Consider the following 18,345-nt stretch of genomic DNA (forward strand, 5'->3'; position numbering starts at 1 on the left):
ACCGTCCACGGGTTGGATATTTCTCTTCTCTCCCTTCCACATACCTCCACTGCTGTTTCCACCATTATTTTCGCCAGCTCCGTCCACCCGCCCTCCTTTACCAGTCCTTCCTTGTTCAACTCCCCCAATTTCTCTCTTGTCCTCTTCTCATATTCTCTTTTCTTCTCCTCCACTTTCAACCCCTCCCACTTCGCTTGCACCACTCTCCTCTGGATCCTCTCTTCTGTCCTCCATCTCTTCCACTTCCCATTCACCTGCATACACACCGGCCTGTGATCTGACAGTTCATACTCACTCATAGTCCACATCCTTTTCACCATGCGGTGTCTCTCATTCCCTTTCACCAGAAATCCATCCAACTCATACCATTTTCCACTCGCCATGTGTCGCCACGTCCCCCTCCTTCTAAACCTCCTATAGCTATTCACATATGCCAGATCGTGCTCCTGGCACCATTCTATTAGGCCCCTTCCGGCTTCATTCATCCTCCCCAACCCATGCCCCCCACACACTCCTCCTATCTTCACATTCGTTCCCACACTTGCATTGAAGTCTCCTCCAATCACCAGTCTTTCACTCCCTCCCATCGCCACCTGACTCCCCATATCTCGTCGGCATCTCTCCATTTCTCGTTCATCCGTTCCCCAGCTCGGTTGGTAGACTGATACCAGCCTGAGCCCTCCCAGCACCACCGCCACCACTCTCTCTCCCAGCCACTTCTGTTGTCCTTCCTCTATCCACATCCTCAATGCCGTTCCCCTCAACATCACTCCGGCTTTCCTCCCATGAACAAGCGCTACCTGTTCCTCCTCCTCACCCAACCACACCACCCCAGCTTCTTCTGCCTTTAATTCCGTCATCAGTACCACTTCCCATTTTTCCTTGTTGACTCTTTCTGCCACTCTCCTCAACCTCTTTCTAAATGTCTCTCTCACACTCAGTCGCCTCACATTCCATGTGACTATCACTCGTTCTTCATTCTTACCCCGAACTTCCAGTCTATTGCCCCTTTCCCGTCCCACCCTTCCCTTCCTCCTGTCTCCCCTCCTTTCATTCCTCTCCCTTCTTTTATCATCCCTGCTCCTCGCTCCCCTCTTCCTGCCAGGGCCTGGATGGGGGTGAATCCCCACCAGTCTGTCTTTCACCCATCCTCCCACATGTCTTTCGTCCATCCCGCCCTGCTTACGCTTCCTTCTCACCATCCCCATCTCACCCCCTGGGGAACCTTTTTCCCCCCTCGTCGCACCACGTGCGGGTCCTGAAAGGGCCCTCGCCTGACTTTTGTTTAAGGAGGGTTGTGGGGCGGCTACTCCCACTTCCCTCCGTTCCGGCGGGGCGAGCATCGGGTGTCTCTCCTTCCGGTGAGGTCCCTTCTCCTTCCCCGTCAGCTGGTAGGTCTTTAGCCGCAGCAGGGGCTCGAGACCCCCGGCGTTCCCCCTCGCGCCACGTGGAGGCATCCCACCAAGCGAGGTGCATGTCAGATCACCTTCAGAGTCATCTTCATCCTCCTAATCCTCATCTGCATTTAATGACATGTTGTCACTTTCTGATCGTGGAGCTACTTTTGATTCTTCCTGGTGGTTTCCAACACCTTTTGTTGTCATGTGTTGACATGAGCTGGTGCTTGGAGCCTCTCTGTCCGCCTCATTTATACTCTTCTGAAGGACACCAGTAAATGGCACCTTGCAGATACCCTCCTCCTCCTCCTCTTCTTTGATGTCAGGGGCTCATCCACCTCCACTTTCGTGCAACGGTGCTGTAGCTGCTGCTCCACTTCCTCTTTTAAGTGGGCGATCTCTTTTTTCTCCTCTTCCTCTTTAATGTGAGAAGACTCTGCATCCAGCCGCTCAGGACAAACATCTTTGCTGATGTCTGAAAGACACAAGAAGACAAACACGTGTGGAATTATGGTTTAGATTTAGAATGACGGTTATTAGAAGAGCCCAATCAACACAGATACAGATACATATCACATATCACATATCCCAAGATACCCATGAGCACGTGCTGCATGTGCGCGCACACAAACACACACACACACACACACGCACAACCTGATGAACTACATCAAAAAAAGACATGGCAAGTCACAGAGAATGTTGGAGGCGCGGGAGGGAGAGGTTGTTGTGGACACGGCGGGATCGTTTGATTCAGGCTGAGGTGAGGTGCGAAATCAGAGGCTGGAAATGGAGAAGTTCTTGCAAGAGGCTTTACTGAACATTCAGGACACAAGTGTGATACAAGCAATTGTTGTGGTCAAGGCACAAATGCGCAAAGGCAACATCTCTATGCAAGTCTTATATATGCTAAGCGGGGCGTAACTCCTAATGGATAACATCCTTTCTGTAATGGACATCATCCTGTGTGTTTCTGGATGACCGTTCCATCATTCTTATGTTTTCGGCTTCTTTTCATTTCTTAATCTTTCTTCTTAATCCAATGCTTTTGTTTTTGAAAGACATTTGTTTTCATATAACATGATGACAGGTGCTCTAATGTTACAACATGTTTTTAGAAGTCATCTTAATGCTGGCTTCCACGAAAACCCTAATTGCTTGTAGGCCCTCTACTTTTGGTTGGAACACAGCTGCAAGCAGGAAACCGCAATCAAGCCAAATGATGCACTGACAGCGTTGTCTGGTCTATGCCTGCAAAAGGTGTTAAACTGTCTTAGCAACGAAAAATAATATTAAGTCAAGGTCACATCATAAGGTTCAAGTGGTGGTCATGTTGCAAGGTTCAGAGTAAGGTCATGCTTTCGTCATAGTCTGTCTGTCTGCGATCAGTCGTTGATGGAAGGTAGGAGTGATGGTACGATTGATAGTTAAATATGACATTGACCTAAAAACTAGATAACATCAGAACAAATTGTCCACTGAGCTCTCGCCAGCTCGCGAAAGGTCCATTTACAGAGTACGGTATATAAATTAAATATGGTTAAATCGAACATCCTTAAGTCAATGCCTTTAAAATACGCCTTAAACAAATGTTTAACAAATGGCAATACATAAGATGTGATCATACAGTTTTACAGAATTTACTGTTAACTGTTTTTTTATGATTATTATTTTTCTTTCTTCTTTTTGAGTGTTGTCATGAAATAACAACATGGTATTATTCATTTAATTTAGAATAGTTGTGTGCTGTGATAAATGCTTTGAAACTGCTTGTTGTCAACATTATTGCTAGAGAACGTTATTTACTCCCAAATGGTGCCTCCTGATGAAGAACCAGACAAGATCAAAAACCTGTTGATTGCATGGGAGATAATGAATCAATATGAATTGTGTAAACATGATATCCTTTTTAAGATGCATAGATGTGATTTTGACATGTGATTTTCATTCAAGTGTGTGCACGATGACTATCATTGATTTGAGGGAAGATTTCGGGGTAAAGCGCGAAAGATTACTTTACTTCTTCCTACTCCCTTGAACAAAATAACTGTTGAATGATGACTGATTTCTCTTTCCTTTTTACTGTTTTACTTACCTTACTTTCCGTCAAATTATTACTGTATATGTTTTATGTTCAATAAACAAACGAAATGAAAGAAAAAAAAAGATAAACCGGAAAGTATCGAATTCAAATAGAAGAGCTGTGAGGGTGTGATAGGACGCCTGACTGCACAGCAGTGGAAATTTCTGATCAGTTAGAAAGTGAAAGAAGCCGCCTCACCCTTTGAAGGGAAAAACAGCTGTGAACAGAAAAAACATCATTTGCAGAAACCGGACCAGCTGTAGTGGTTGACATAACCACAGGAGCCTATTCAGGGCTATAAAAACCGCAGTCCGGTGGCGCGCGGGTGGACGAATCAGGGCAAAGCCCTGATCCCCCCCGGACAAACAATTTCCGGGACCAGACGGAAACAGGATTACCAACAATATTACAATCAACTGGCAGAACTTTAATACTTTTAATACATACCAAAAAGTAAGAACGCAGTCCTCAAGTTCAGGAAAGACAACTGGGAGAAAATAAATAAAAAGTCAGTTTGGCTCTCTTAACTCATCCAGTACCAGCCAATTCTAGACCAAGTCTGAAAAGACGTTTAAAACGTCTTTGGGAGTGAATGAGTTAAATGCTTTTGACAGAATACAATACATGCTGATTTATATAGCACTTTCACAACAACTGCAGCTGTAACGAAGCGCTTAACAAAACAGTTAAAATAAAGTAAGATAATAGACAACATATAAAACACGGACAGTTGTGCAATGCTAACCACTTTTCCCTCACACGCTTTATTGTTTAAAGCAGTTTGAGATGAAAGAGGAAAGAATCAAAGTGTCCTTTCACCAGTGTATCAGAGACGTCGCGTAAAATGGTTAATAATGACAGGAAGAAAAGCAGGTTGTGACCGATAGATAAAGAACTAGTAATGACCAAACCTGCTCTGCGTGAGCCAAATCGAGATCAAGACTTGTTGAAAACAGCCCCGCTGTCCTCTTTTGCCCTACAAAGTTGCTCCTCGTACTCCACCCTTCCTCTTGTTGTGCACATTTTTAGGGAAAAATCACAACACTTTACATTCACACGTAATCTGTTTTGCAACGCAGCGGCTAGCAAGCGAGGCCAAGTAAGTTGAGCGAAGTCAGCTCAACTTGGCCCCGAAGCTTGAGATATTGATGTTACAGTCCAATAAAGCAATGATGGCCGTCTTGTAGTGATGGCTCCCGCAACACGGATGCGTCAACGCACGGGTCGAGCTCACAGAGCAATCCCTGGTTCGGTGCACGTTCTACTTCAAGACCATCACGTGACCAACCAATACATGAACTGCGTCGACTCAATCCAGCGGGAGTCGATAGCGCCGAAGCAAGCCAGACCTCACCCTCGCTCGAACAAAAATACTGCATATATTTGGGCAAAAAGGAAAACATACAGATTATCAGAAAAACGTGTCCGTCTGACTTCGAGCGTCGTGTCGGCTAGGCTAGCTTAGCTGTTGTCGTGGTTCAAAGCTTCTTTGATATGTGACGTAGTTTGCGTCGGCGCTGATTGGTCGAACCAGGTGAGAATGTCCTCGCGCTCACCCACGCACAGCAGAGAGCAGCTGACTATCGACTGCTGAGGCGCGCTTCACTCGAGTGGCATTGCTACAGTCCGTGCGTATTATGGAGCAGCTCCCGGAGAAACGCAAATTGTCCGCCGTGTACAGCCATTTTGATCTCCTTTTGGAGAATAAAGTATTTCTTCAAATCTCCTTGTCTCACCATGTGCCTCTCGGATTTTTGACATGTTTTATTCCATCCTAATTGAAATGAATTTCAAGGTAACTCTTAGTTCACTATTCACATATTTTATTGCAGGTGAAATGTTGAATTTGCCATACAAAAATATCATATACCAACAAAAGAACCTCTGCAACTACATCTGGCATGTTACTCACCATTATTAGTCAGTTTTTTTGGAAACTGTTCAAAATGCCAATGTTGTTAGGTTTGGTTTTTTAGATGACCTGTGGTAACATTTGGATGATGAAGTAGGGAGATTGCGAAGAAGTGCAACAGCGGTGCAACCTGGCAGAGGGGAAAATTGCACGCAGTCAAGACCCTCTATTGTCATCGAAGGACCAACACACGACTGTTCCAAACCTCTCCCAACCTTGCAAAGCAGTTTCTCTGTACACCGGCATCACCACTACCATGCGAGCTTGTGTTCTCCACAGCAGGGGAAATAGCATGCAAGAAACGCAACAGACTGAAATTCAAAACACTGGAGCAATTTTTTTTCTGAATAAAAATTTGTGAAGACAAAGCCCACAAGCATCCTCATTTACATAATTTTCACATTATTCAAACATATTGAATAATACAATATGAATGCATAGGTGTGAATGATATTGTATACTCTTCATTTTCAAATCAGTCAGTTCAGTATGTCAAGTGGGTTCTGAAGTCTGTATTCTGCTCATATTTAGCCATGCTGTATAACTTTCCCATGCCCGCAGTGCAGCTTGGCGTACTTGTAACAATCCTCACCTAGAATTGGAATACTCCCTGCTGAAGACGTTTGGAATGCGCCAAGCTGAGAATCGTTTTAGGAGAAACGAAAGTTATGATATCACACCTTGCGTCCTGGTAACGCCCTTCTGATGATATAAAAATGATGTGATTCTCTTCCTGCTTCGCACTCGTGACCATCGCAGCCATTGTCTGTAACCGCGGGTCCCCGGAATATTCTGTCATTAAAAGCTTTGAAGAAACTGTTCATGGATTCCAGCCTTTATTTGAAGAACCAACATTCACCTCGTCCGAAATTCAATGAATACATGGGGAAGAGGAGGCCACTCTTCCCCCAACAGTTGCCTTCAGGGATTTTGAAAGTCCAGCAGGTGCCAGTGGTCAGCGACACAGTATCAACAGAGTGTGTCATTGTGTCAACACGCTCCATGATGCCCATCACTAGTTCTCTGTGCCTTGCCATGTCTTTTTTTACAATTGTTCATCAGTGTGAGTGTGTGTGTGTGTGTGTGTGTGTGTGTGTGTGCGCGCGCGCATGTTTTCACGATCTGATAGTGGAGCTCAGAAGCCATCTGCTTTTTAGTTCTTGCTGGTGGTTTTCGACACCTCTCTGTCCGCCTCATTTGCACTCTTCAGAAGGACACCAGTAAAGGGCACCTTGCAGATAACCGCCTCCTCCTCTTCTATGATGTCAGGGGGCTCATCGAGAGGTAAGATCGAGCCAAAAAAAGTCCAGCCCGACCCGGCCCGAGCCCGACCAATTAACTTGATTTGCAGGCCCAAGCCCGAAGCAAACCCGAAATTTCATGTTTTATTTGTGAGGAGGAGGGGTGATTTATGAGAACAAATTATCCATCCATCCATCCATCCATCATCTACCGCTTATCCGGGGCCGGGTCGCGGGGGCAACAGCTTTAGCAGGGAAGCCCAGACTTCCCTCTCCCTAGCTACTTCTTCCAGCTCTCCCCGGGGGATCCCGAGACGTTCCCAGGCCAGCTGGGTGACATAGTCTCTCCAGCGTGTCCTGGGTCTTCCTCGGGGTCTCCTCCCGGTGGGACATGCCCGGAACACCTCACCAGGGAGGCGCTCAGGGGGCAACCGAATCAGATGCCCAAGCCACCTCATCTGGCTCCTCTCGATGTGGAGGAGAAGCGGCTCGACTCTGAGCCCCTCCCGGATGACCGAGCTTCTCACCTTATCTCTAAGGGAGAGCCCGGACACCCTGCGGAGAAAACTCATTTCGGCCGCTTGTAACCGGGATCTCGTTCTTTCGGTCACGACCCATAGCTCGTGACCATAGATGAGGGTTGGAACGTAGATCGACCGGTAAATTGAGAGCTTCGCCCTTTGGCTCAGCTCCTTCTTCACCACGACAGACCGATACAACGTCCGCATCACAGCAGACGCTGCACCGATCCGCCTGTCGATCTCCCGCTCCCTCCTGCCCCCACTCGTGAACAAGACCCCAAGATACTTGAACTCCTCCACTTGGGGCAAGATCTCCTCCCCGACCCGGAGGGGACACTCCACCCTTTTCCGACTGAGGACCATGGTTTCAGATTTGGGGGTGCTGATCTTCATCCCAACCGCTTCACACTCGGCTGCGAAACGCTCCAGTGAGAGTTGGAGAGACCCGTTTGAAGGAGCCAACAGCACCACATCATCTGCAAAAAGCAGGGATGCAATACTGAGGCCCCCAAAACTGACCCCCTCAACGCTTCGGCTGCGCCTAGAAATTCTGTCCATAAAGGTTATGAATAGAATCGGCGACAAAGGGCAGCCTTGGCGGAGTCCTACCCCCACTGGAAACGATTCCGACTTACTGCCGGCAATGCGAACCAAACTCTGACATCGGTGGTATAGTGATCGAACAGCCCGTATCAGGGGGTTCGGTACCCCATACCCACGAAGCACCCCCCACAGAACTCCCCGAGGGACACGGTCAAACGCCTTCTCCAAGTCCACAAAACACATGTAGACTGGTTGGGCGAATTCCCACATACCCTCGAGGACCCTGCTAAGGGTGTAGAGCTGGTCCACTGTTCCATGGCCGGGACGAAAACCACACTGCTCCTCCTCGATCTGAGGCTCGACTTCCTGACGGACCCTCCTCTCCAGCACCCCTGAATAGACCTTACCAGGGAGGCTGAGGAGTGTGATCCCTCTGTAGTTGGAACACCCCCTCCGGTCCCCCTTTTTAAAAAGAGGGACTACCACCCCGGTCTGCCAATCCAGAGGCACTCTCCCTGTTGACCACGCGATGTTGCAGAGGCGTGTCAACCAGGACAGCCCCACAACATCCAGAGCCTTGAGGAACTCCGGGCGGATCTCATCCACCCCCGGGGCCTTACCACCGAGGAGCTTTTTAACCACATCGGTGACTTCAACCACAGAGATAGGAGAGCCCATCTCAGAGTCCCCAGGCTCTGCTTCCTCCAAGGAAGGCGTGTTGGTGGAGTTGAGGAGGTCTTCGAAGTACTCTGCCCACCGATTTACAACGTCCCGAGTCGAAGTCAGCAGCGCCCCATCCCCACTGTACACAGTGTTAGTGGTGCACTGCTTCCCCCTCCTGAGACGTCGGATGGTGGACCAGAATTTCCTCGAAGCCGTCCGGAAGTCGGCGTCCATGGCCTCACCGAACTCTTCCCACGCTCGGGTTTTTGCCTCGGCGACCACCGAAGCTGCCTTCCGCTTGGCCAGTCGATACCCGTCAGCTGCCTCTGGGGTCCCACAGGCCATAAAGGCTCGATAGGACTCCTTCTTCAGCTTGACGGCATCCCTTACTGCTGGTGTCCACCAGCGAGTACGGGGGTTGCCGCCACGACAGGCACCAACCACCTTACGGCCACAACTCAGATTGGCCGCCTCAACAATAGAGGCACGGAACATGGTCCACTCGGGCTCAATGTCCCCCGCCTCCCCCGGAACATGGGAAAAGCTCTGTCGGAGGTGGGAGTTGAAACTCCTTCTGACAGGGGATTCCGCCAGACGCTCCCAACAAACCCTCACAATACGTTTGGGTCTGCCAGGACGGACCGGCATCTTCCCCCACCATCGGAGCCTACTCACCACCAGGTGGTGATCAGTTGACAGCTCCGCCCCTCTCTTCACCCGAGTGTCCAGAACATGCGGCCGCAAATCCGATGATACAACTACAAAGTCGATCATCGAACTGCGGCCTAGGGTGTCCTGGTGCCAAGTGCACATATGGACACCCTTATGCTTGAACAAGGTGTTCGTTATGGACAATCCGTGGCGAGCACAGAAGTCCAATAACAAAACACCACTCGAGTTCTGATCGGGGGGGCCGTTCCTCCCAATCACGCCCCTCCAGGTCTCACTGTCATTGCCCACGTGAGCATTGAAGTCCCCCAGCAGAACAAGGGAGTCCCCAGCAGGAGTACTCTCCAGCACACCCTCCAAGGACTCCAAAAAGGGTGGGTATGCTGAGCTGCTGTTTGGTGCATATGCACAAACAACAGTCAGGACCCGTCCGCCCACCCGAAGGCGGAGGGAGGCAACCCTCTCGTCTACCGGTGTGAACCCCAATGTACAGGCACTGAGCCGGGGGGCAATGAGTATGCCCACACCTGCTCTGCGCCTCTCACCTTGAGCAACTCCAGAGTGGAAGAGAGTCCAACCCCTCTCGAGAGAACTGGTACCAGAACCCAGGCTGTGTGTGGAGGCAAGTCCAAATATATCCAGTCGGAAATTCTCTGCCTCACACACCAGCTCGGGCTCCTTCCCTGCCAGAGAGGTGACATTCCATGTCCCAAGAGCTAGCTTCTGCAGCCGAGGATCGGACCGCCAGGGTCCCCGCCTTTGGCTGCCGCCCAGCTCACATTGCACCCGACCCCTTTGGCCCCTCTCATGGGTGGTGAGCCCATGGGAAGGGGGACCCACGTTGCCTCTTCGGGCTGTGCCCGGCCGGGCCCCATGGGTGTAGGCCCGGCCACCAGGCGCTTGCCAACGAGCCCCACCTCCAGGCCTGGCTCCAGAGGGGGGCCCCGGTGACCCGCGTCCGGGCAAGGGAAACCTTGGTCCATATATTTTTGTCATCATAAGGGGTCTTTGAGCCGTGCTTTGTCTGGCCCCTCACCTAGAACCTGTTTGCCATGGGTGACCCTGCCAGGGGCATAAAGCCCCAGACAACTTAGCTCCTAGGATCATTGGGACACACAAACCCCTCCACCACGGTAAGGTGACGACTCACGGAGGGGGAGAACAAATTAAAGCCTGTCTTTTGTAACGAAATCAAAGTTAAATAAGACTGTATAAACAGTTCCATCTTTTATATTTCTGTTTCTGCAGAGAGACAAAAAAGAATGATGGGTGGATCATAGACAGAGACAGGAAGGAGTTCTTTGAATTGCCATTGTAAGAGTACAGTCCGTGTTGTGATGAGGTGACTTCTGTTTTTTTGCAAAACACAGCCTCAGCGCACTGTGTTGTTTGGGAAGCAACATCACAGTGATATTTATTTTTAAAAAAGTCAGCGAGAGAGAAGCCCGGCCCGACCTGAAGCAATGACGGACATTTTAGGCCCTAAATTCGAGTCGGACTCAGCCTTTAGATCTTACCTCTAGGCTCCTCCACCTCCGCTTTTGTGCAAGGGTGCTCGAGCTCCTCCTCTTTAATATAATGGGCCTGCTGCTCCTCTTCCTCTTTCAAGTAGGATACCTCTTTTTTCTCCTCTTCCTCTTTAATGTGAGAAGGCTCAGCACCCAGCCGCTCAGGACAAACATCTTCGCTGATGTCTGAAAGACACAAAAAGACAAACACGTGCGGACTTTGTGGACTGGTGCCAGCAGAATCACCTCTAGATCAACCCCGGGAATAGTTGGTTGTGGATTTCTGCAGAAACCAGTCCTCACCTGCACTGATGAACATCGAGGGTACGGACATAGAGAGGGTGACCTCCTACAAGTACCTGGGTGTTCTTCTAAACAATAAACTGGAATGGTCAACCAACACGGACGCCCTTTAGGAAGGGACAGAGCCGACTCTTCCTACTCAGGAAACTGAACTGGTCAGGAGGGCCAGTTCTGTCCTGGGCTGCTCCCTGGACACTCTGGAGGAGGTGGGCAACAGGAGGATGCTCGCTAAGCTAAAAGCTATGATGGACAGTCCCTCCCACACCCTCCAGCCCGCCCTGACAGCACTGCGTAGCTCCTTCAGCCAGAGACTGTTACACCCGCGCTGCAAGAAGGAGAGATACCGCCGCTGATGCCTACCGACTGCTGTCAGGCTGCTGAATAAACATACATGGAAACCTGTAACCACTGTAAATAGCACACCCACCTTACACAGTGTTTTCTATGCTATTGCTAATTTATCACATTTATTCTACAAATATATTGCTTATGCTATATTTTATATAACACTTATATTGAACTGTGTACAGTTCTTTTCTGAAACATTTTGTTCCCCCCACTAATTTTGCTGCTGCAGAGTGAAAATTTCCCCAGTGTGGGACAAATAAAGGTTATCTTATCTTAGTATTATGGTTTGGATTTAGAACGAAGGCTATTCGAAGAGCCGGATCAATCAATCAAAGTGAATTTGGATAGCACTTTTCAAACATAAAAGTGCAACTGAAAAGTGCAATTAAAAAAATCAAATTTAAAACACAAAAGGAGGACCCTTCTCCTCCCTCCACAACATACACAGATACATATCACCAGATGCCAATGCACACACACTTTAACGTGTTAATAAGAGTCTTATAAATAAAATGCCACCAGCATTTCAAGACAAACACATTTTGTGTTTGACAAAAAGTACAGTAAACATTCCCATCCCTGGAATTCTATGAAAAGGAATTTCCTTCACCCGGAATAAAAAGCTATGCATGAACATTTTGACTACGATATTACATGTTAAGGGGAACTTACTCCATGAGCCATAACCCGGATGGAGACGGAAGGCCACGGCCAGCTTAAATACACGCAACGCCCACCCGATGCGACGGAAAGACACGACAGAAGACACGTTTTCACTTCGCCTTTTTCTATCATCAGATTTGAAATGACGACGTCATCAGGCGCTGACAGGTATGGCAGCCTCGGTCACACGCTCCCTAATATTATCCCTGTTTTTGTCATTTTCGACCCTGAGCGGCTTACTTACACGAGGGAAAAGTTGCTGCGCATTGGGGAGTCTACGCTCGGTCTTTTTTCACCAGCACACGAAAATCCACAAGGTTTTTCAGAGCTAATCGCGAGCGCAGCGGCTGCGCTGTACGGAGCATGGAAACGCCGCCGGAGGAGGGGGAAGCGAGCCGGCGTGCTCGTCAAGCTCAGGCAGCACGGATTTCGAACCCCGCTTCCATCGATCCATCTTGCTAATCTACGATCTCTGCCAAACAAGATGGATGAACTTCTTCTCCTTACAAAGACCAACAAAACCTTCGCACGTTCTGCTGCGCTCTGCTTCACTGAAACCTGGCTCAGTGACCGCCACCCGGATTCCGCGCTACATCTACCGCTTCCGCCTTCTCCGAGCCGACCGCGACACGGAGCTATCAGGGAAATCGAAAGGTGGTGGGATTTGCTTCTATATCAACGAAGAATGGTGCACTGATGTCACGAAGCTCGACGCACACTGCAGCCCGGACCTGGAGTCGCTGTCTTTAAACTGCAAGCCATTCTACTCGCCACGTGAGTTCACCTCCTTTTTACTAGTCGGTGTTTACATTGCGCCACAAGATAACGCTAACACGGCGATACAAACGCTAGCCGAACAAGTAAACAAACTCAAACTAAAATACCCAGAGTCACCCCTGATCATTTTGGGCGATTTTAATCGAGCACATCTTAACCGTGAACTTCCCAGATATAAGCAGCACATCGACTGTTTCACCAGAGAAGGCAACATTCTAGACCACTGCTATACAACAATCAAAAATTCATACCGATCGGTCACCCGTGCAGCATTGGGTCTTTCTGACCACAATTTAATCCACTTAATACCTACATAATGACAGAAACTCAAATGTGCTAAACTGGTTGTTAAGACTGTGAAAAAAATGGACAGATGAAGCAAAGCTAGCTCTACAAGAATGCTTAGACTGCACTGATTGGGGCGTCTTTGAAACTTCAACGGGCACACTGGATGAATACACAGACACTGTAACATCATACATCAGTTTCTGTGAGGACATGTGTGTACCAACGAAGTCCTTCCGCTCCTTCAACAATAACAAGCCATGGTTTACTCCCAAACTCAGGCAACTCAGGAAAGAGAAAGAGGCCGCATTTAGAAGTGGAGATCGGGCACTGTACAAACACGCCCGAAACCAATTGACAAAGGAAATTAACATCGCTAAGAGAAGCTATGCAGAGAGGCTGAAAAAACAGTTCTCTGCTAACGACTCTGCATCTGTGTGGAATGGCCTGAAAGCAATCACCAACTATAGAATGCCATCCCCCCAAACAGTGAACAATAAGGGTCTTGCTAATGAACTAAACATGTTTTTCTGCCGATTTGAAAAGGACAACCCCATTTCCCAAACACACCCACCTCGACCAGAAACTACTCTATCTCCCCCCTCCCCACCCTTTTTTCTCCACTACAGATCCACGAACAGGACATGAGACGGCTCTTCAAGCAGCAGAAGATCAAGAAAGCTGCGGGGCCCGACAAAGTGTCCCCCTCCTGCCTGAAAGTCTGCGCTGACCAGCTGGCTCCGGTCTTCACACAAATCTTCAACAGATCCCTGGAGCTGTGTGAGGTCCCATCCTGCTTCAAACAGTCTACCATCATCCCAGTTCCCAAGAAATCGGCAACATCGGAACTGAACGACTATAGGCCTGTCGCCCTGACGTCTGTGGTCATGAAGTCCTTAGAACGCCTTGTGCTGAACCACCTAAAGAACGTCACCAGACCCTTGCTGGACCCTCTCCAGTTTGCCTACCGGGCAAACAGGTCTGTGGAAGACGCAGTCAACGTAGGTCTGCACTACATCCTCGAGCACCTCGACAGCACAGGGACCTATGCAAGGATTCTGTTTGTGGATTTCAGCTCTGCATTCAACACCATCATCCCGGAACTCCTCACCCCCAAACTTCTCCACCTCGGTGTGTCCCCTACGATCTGCCAGTGGATGCTCAGCCTCCTGACGGGACGGACACAACAGGTGAGACCGGGAGCAACAACATCATCAACACGCACCACCAGCACTGGAGCCCCCCAGGGGTGTGTCCTCTCTCCACTGCTCTTCTCCCTCTACACAAACGATTGCACCTCAACAAATCCATCTGTCAAACTCATAAAGTTCGCAGACGACACCACGGTCATCGTTCTCATCAAAGACGGCGATGAGTCTGCGTACCGCCAACAAGTGGAGCAGCTGGAGCTCTGGTGCAGCCGACACAACCTCGGGCTGAACACGCTCAAGACTGTAGAGATGATCGTGGACTTCAGGAAACATTCTTCTCCACAGTTACCCCTCACACTATCCAACTGCCCTGTGTCAACCGCCGAGACCTTCAAGTTCCTGGGAATCACAGTCTCCCAGGACATGAAGTGGGAAGTCAATACCATCTCCATCCTGAAAAGGGCCCAGCAGAGGATGTACTTGCTGAGGCTGCTGAGGAAGCATGGCCTGCCACAGGAGGTGCTACGACAGTTCTACACGGCAGTCATCGAATCAATCCTGTGTTCTTCCATCACGGTTTGGTTTGGGGCCGCCACAAAAAAGGACAAAATCCGACTTCAACGGACAGTTAGGACGGCGGAAAAAATCATTGGCACCGCCCTACCCACTCTTGAGGACTTGCACACTGCAAGAATCAAGACAAGGGCACGGAAAATCCTCCTGGATCCCCCGCACCCTGCCCACCACCTTTTCCAGCTACTCCCCTCAGGCAGACGCTCCAGATCCATGCGCACCAAATCCAGTAGACACTTAAACAGCTTCTTCCCTCTAGCCATTAACTCCTTAAACAGTCACTGACGTAGTCACTCTTCTTGTACTACAAATACTGCTACTGGTTACTCTAAAATGGTTCAATGATTTTGTTGTTTACGATGATACTAATGCAGCGTGTTATACCGGAGACAAATTCCTTGTGTGTTCTACATACTTGGCCAATAAAGATGATTCTGATTCTGATCACTGATGCTGAAGCGTATATCAGCTCATTGGTTTCCGTGATCGTTACGGTAGGGATCACCCTCAGTGCTGCATTCACACTTTCCATGAGACTTTCAGGTGGTACTTCACATAGACGTTGTAATCGGTTTCTAGCTTGCCCAGCTTTCATTCTCGCCATGATCTTAGCTTTCAGGTCAGTTGCTGCCTCGCTCAGCATTTCATTCATTGGGGCTGGCCTCCCAATCTCATTATCTGCATTCATTGGGGCTTGCTCCCAATATCTGGTATGATCTCCTCCTCTGATCTGGCAGCCTGAGGCCCCTCACCATGAAACCTGCATTGTAATAATAATAATAATAATACATTTTATTTATAAGCGCCTTTCAAGACACCCAAGGACACTTTACAATAACAAAAAACACAAAACAATACAGGTTGAGCAGCGGCAGCCAAAACGCGCCAGCGTTCACTCAACCCGAAGGTCAGAAAGAAACCACGGGAGGGAAAGAGGGAGAAAAAACCCACGCCCGAACTACCCTCATTTTGAGGATAATTTGAGTGAGGCAAAAAACTCCTGCACAAGCATATGACAGTTACAACAGGTCACAAGACATAAACAACGAAGACAGTGAATCAAGGGAATGTATGAGGGAGGGGGTGATGGTGGGGGACTAGCTTCCGTGCATATTTTCATCAGGGGAAGGTCGAGATAGCAGATGTTGTTTTGGTAGCAGGCTGCCCAATAATTTAAGACAGCCTTGAGTCCGTGGCTTATGTCTCTTTAGTGGCGTCAATCAGCCAAATCCATGATTTCAGTCAGTATTTGAGCACGGATTCCAGTTTTCTCCAAGTTGTTGTCCATCCTGCAGTGACGCTCCAAAACAACAACAGTTTGTGGTTGAGCACAGTCTGAGTGTTGGACATCCGCGTTATGCCATCCTTAGACCGGCACCCTCGTCCAATAGAGCCGCTCCCGTCGGTTGAATTTTCGATAGATCAGGAAACTGCTCACACCAAACAGCAGCATACCCGTTATCGGAAGGCCAATAATGTAATAATGTCATCCACATCCTCAACGGACAGTGTTGACAGGCACACCATTCTCCGCTTCCTCCAAGGATCTCGGGTGTACCCAGCAGCAAAAGTCCCTGAGGGGCAAGTAGGCTCCCCACTGCCTGCTCTTCTCATCGAGAAAATTTTGTCGATGGCATCGAGAGACCAGCCAACCAATTCCATTGTACCTCATCAATCTCAAGTTGTGACAGCAGTTGCCGTTTGTGGATGTTGGAACACTGAGCTACTAGTTGTTTCGTGGTCAGCCGTGACTGTGGGTTTCGAAGTAACCATTTAGCCCACATTCTCTGGATGTAACCCCTCTGACTATGCTGGCTTGAGTAGTAGCATTCCAACAGAGCCATGTTGTCGCATCTCGCCCATCTCCGCTTTGTTCCAGTAGCCCATTTTTCATCAAGGTGCTCTGGTTCCCAAGCACCTGACGCAGACCTTGTTTGGCCGGGCGACGTCTGAGCCGGCATATCATTCGTTTTATTGTCTCTCATCATTGTATGAGGTAGGCATGAGCGTGAAGGATCTTGCCCAAGGACCCACACTGGATGGTGCCAAACCGATGCCTTACCAACTGAGCTATCCAGCCGCTATATATATATATATATGAGATTATATATATATATGAGATTATATATATATATATATATATATATATATATATACAGTATATAACAAAATATCTAAATAAAAATAATATGGCAAAAATATGTTTGTGGATTTTGTTATAAGGGTTAATGCGAACTTTGTCGCCCCCTCGTGGCAGATAGAAGACAAACACCAGTGTGGAAGAACATTGTCAGGGTTTTTACATTCTATATTTTTAAATACGAGTACTGCATTTAAATTCATCTGAGTTTTGTAAAAGTATAATGTGAACATACCTAATTAATATCCCCTCAGGAGGCCCAGTTCCCCCAGAGTAGTTCGCTGTATGCGACTGCAGAGGGTCCAGTCGGATGATTCCTGTCAGTTGGAAGAAGAAAAAAAAAAAAGGTCAAATATTATTGGTGTTCAGAGTCCATGTCACGTTTAGATGATACGAAACTGACCTCTTGTTACTTGGACTACATCGAAGACCAAAAGTAAATGGTGGGGGTGGGCGTAATACTGTACTTACATTGTGATGATGAGCCCGGTGTGGGTGCCTTGGTTATATTGTCTGAAACAGAAACGTTACCAGAACACAAGAGCGAGATGACTGTCTGCTTTTGCTAAAAGCACAAGCAAGCAGTCAGTGTGCTTTACCTGTGGACCTTGTCTTTTTTTGTGTTGTACTTGACCTCACTGTCCCTCCTTTCCAGCATTTCACCACTGTCACATTTTTAGCTACAATTGCAAGTGGGCAGTAATTTGCTTGCCAAGTAGCATGACGACAGTGAAAGAGAACATGGGAAAAATAAGCATATGACTGGACTTGTGTTGAGAGGGTCTGGTGGATCAACACCGTTGATCTGAAACAGGGTCGTGGGGGAACTACCTCTGAATTGTATCATTATGAGGAGGCAAGTTTCAAGTTCCTCATTGGCTTCTTCTTCTTTGCAATATTTTAGAAGCATGAATATCAATGAATGAGCACGACTCGATTCAGCCCTCTGCGGGTTTCTAGACTGAAGTGACATCCATTATGCCGATCATTGGCTGGTTTTCTTTTTAATTATTATTATTTTTATTATTCTTGTGAGCCAGTGTCATATACCTACTATGTTTGTTATGAGTGAAAAATAGTTGGAGAAAATTTCCAATAAATATCACACGCTACTTCCCAAACGGGACCAAAGATGGCTGTGAACCAAATGACAGGACGACAACTCCTCCTCCGGAAGGAAGAGTCAAGACCAGCACAACAGAGACGCCATGGGCCGAGAAGGGAGACTCCCCCCAGTTTGATCGCGAAGCGCGCCCACCTCTCATTTGGGCACCCAAAAACTTTTCCTCACGAAGATAACGATTATTATTCGAATGAAAATGAGACGGCAATGTGAGGAAACGTCGACTGGAGAGATACTCTTGTCATTTGTCCTCATCTCTGCACTGCGCCGCCGCAGGTGTTGCGGATCAATGTTTGAAACCTTTTAAAGTCTTTATGTGGCACTTAGTAGACCATATAAAAGCCGACAGTGGCCAGAGTTTGTTTATGGTAACGATATATGTGCCATTGGGATTTGTGGAAGCACTCGTTTCATTTGCGTTAACAAGCTTTGCACGCATCAAACA

At 48.2% G+C, this 18,345-nt stretch overlaps 1 long non-coding RNA gene across 1 annotated transcript; it reads right to left on the reverse strand.

The window, feature by feature from the left end:
* Positions 1–1,133: 1,133 nt before the first annotated feature.
* On the reverse strand, positions 1,134–17,709 carry LOC147185904 (uncharacterized). Its single transcript, XR_015099190.1, has 3 exons — positions 17,013–17,709; positions 10,547–10,723; positions 1,134–1,872 (listed from the first exon to the last, which is right to left on the reverse strand). It is a non-coding gene; the product is annotated as an uncharacterized LOC147185904 (long non-coding RNA).
* Positions 17,710–18,345: the final 636 nt, after the last annotated feature.

Source organism: Hippocampus guttulatus, chromosome 22 (genome assembly GCF_054856545.1).
Source record: "Hippocampus guttulatus isolate MCC_2025c chromosome 22, RoL_Hgut_1.0, whole genome shotgun sequence".
NCBI classification, from domain to species: domain Eukaryota; kingdom Metazoa; phylum Chordata; class Actinopteri; order Syngnathiformes; family Syngnathidae; genus Hippocampus; species Hippocampus guttulatus.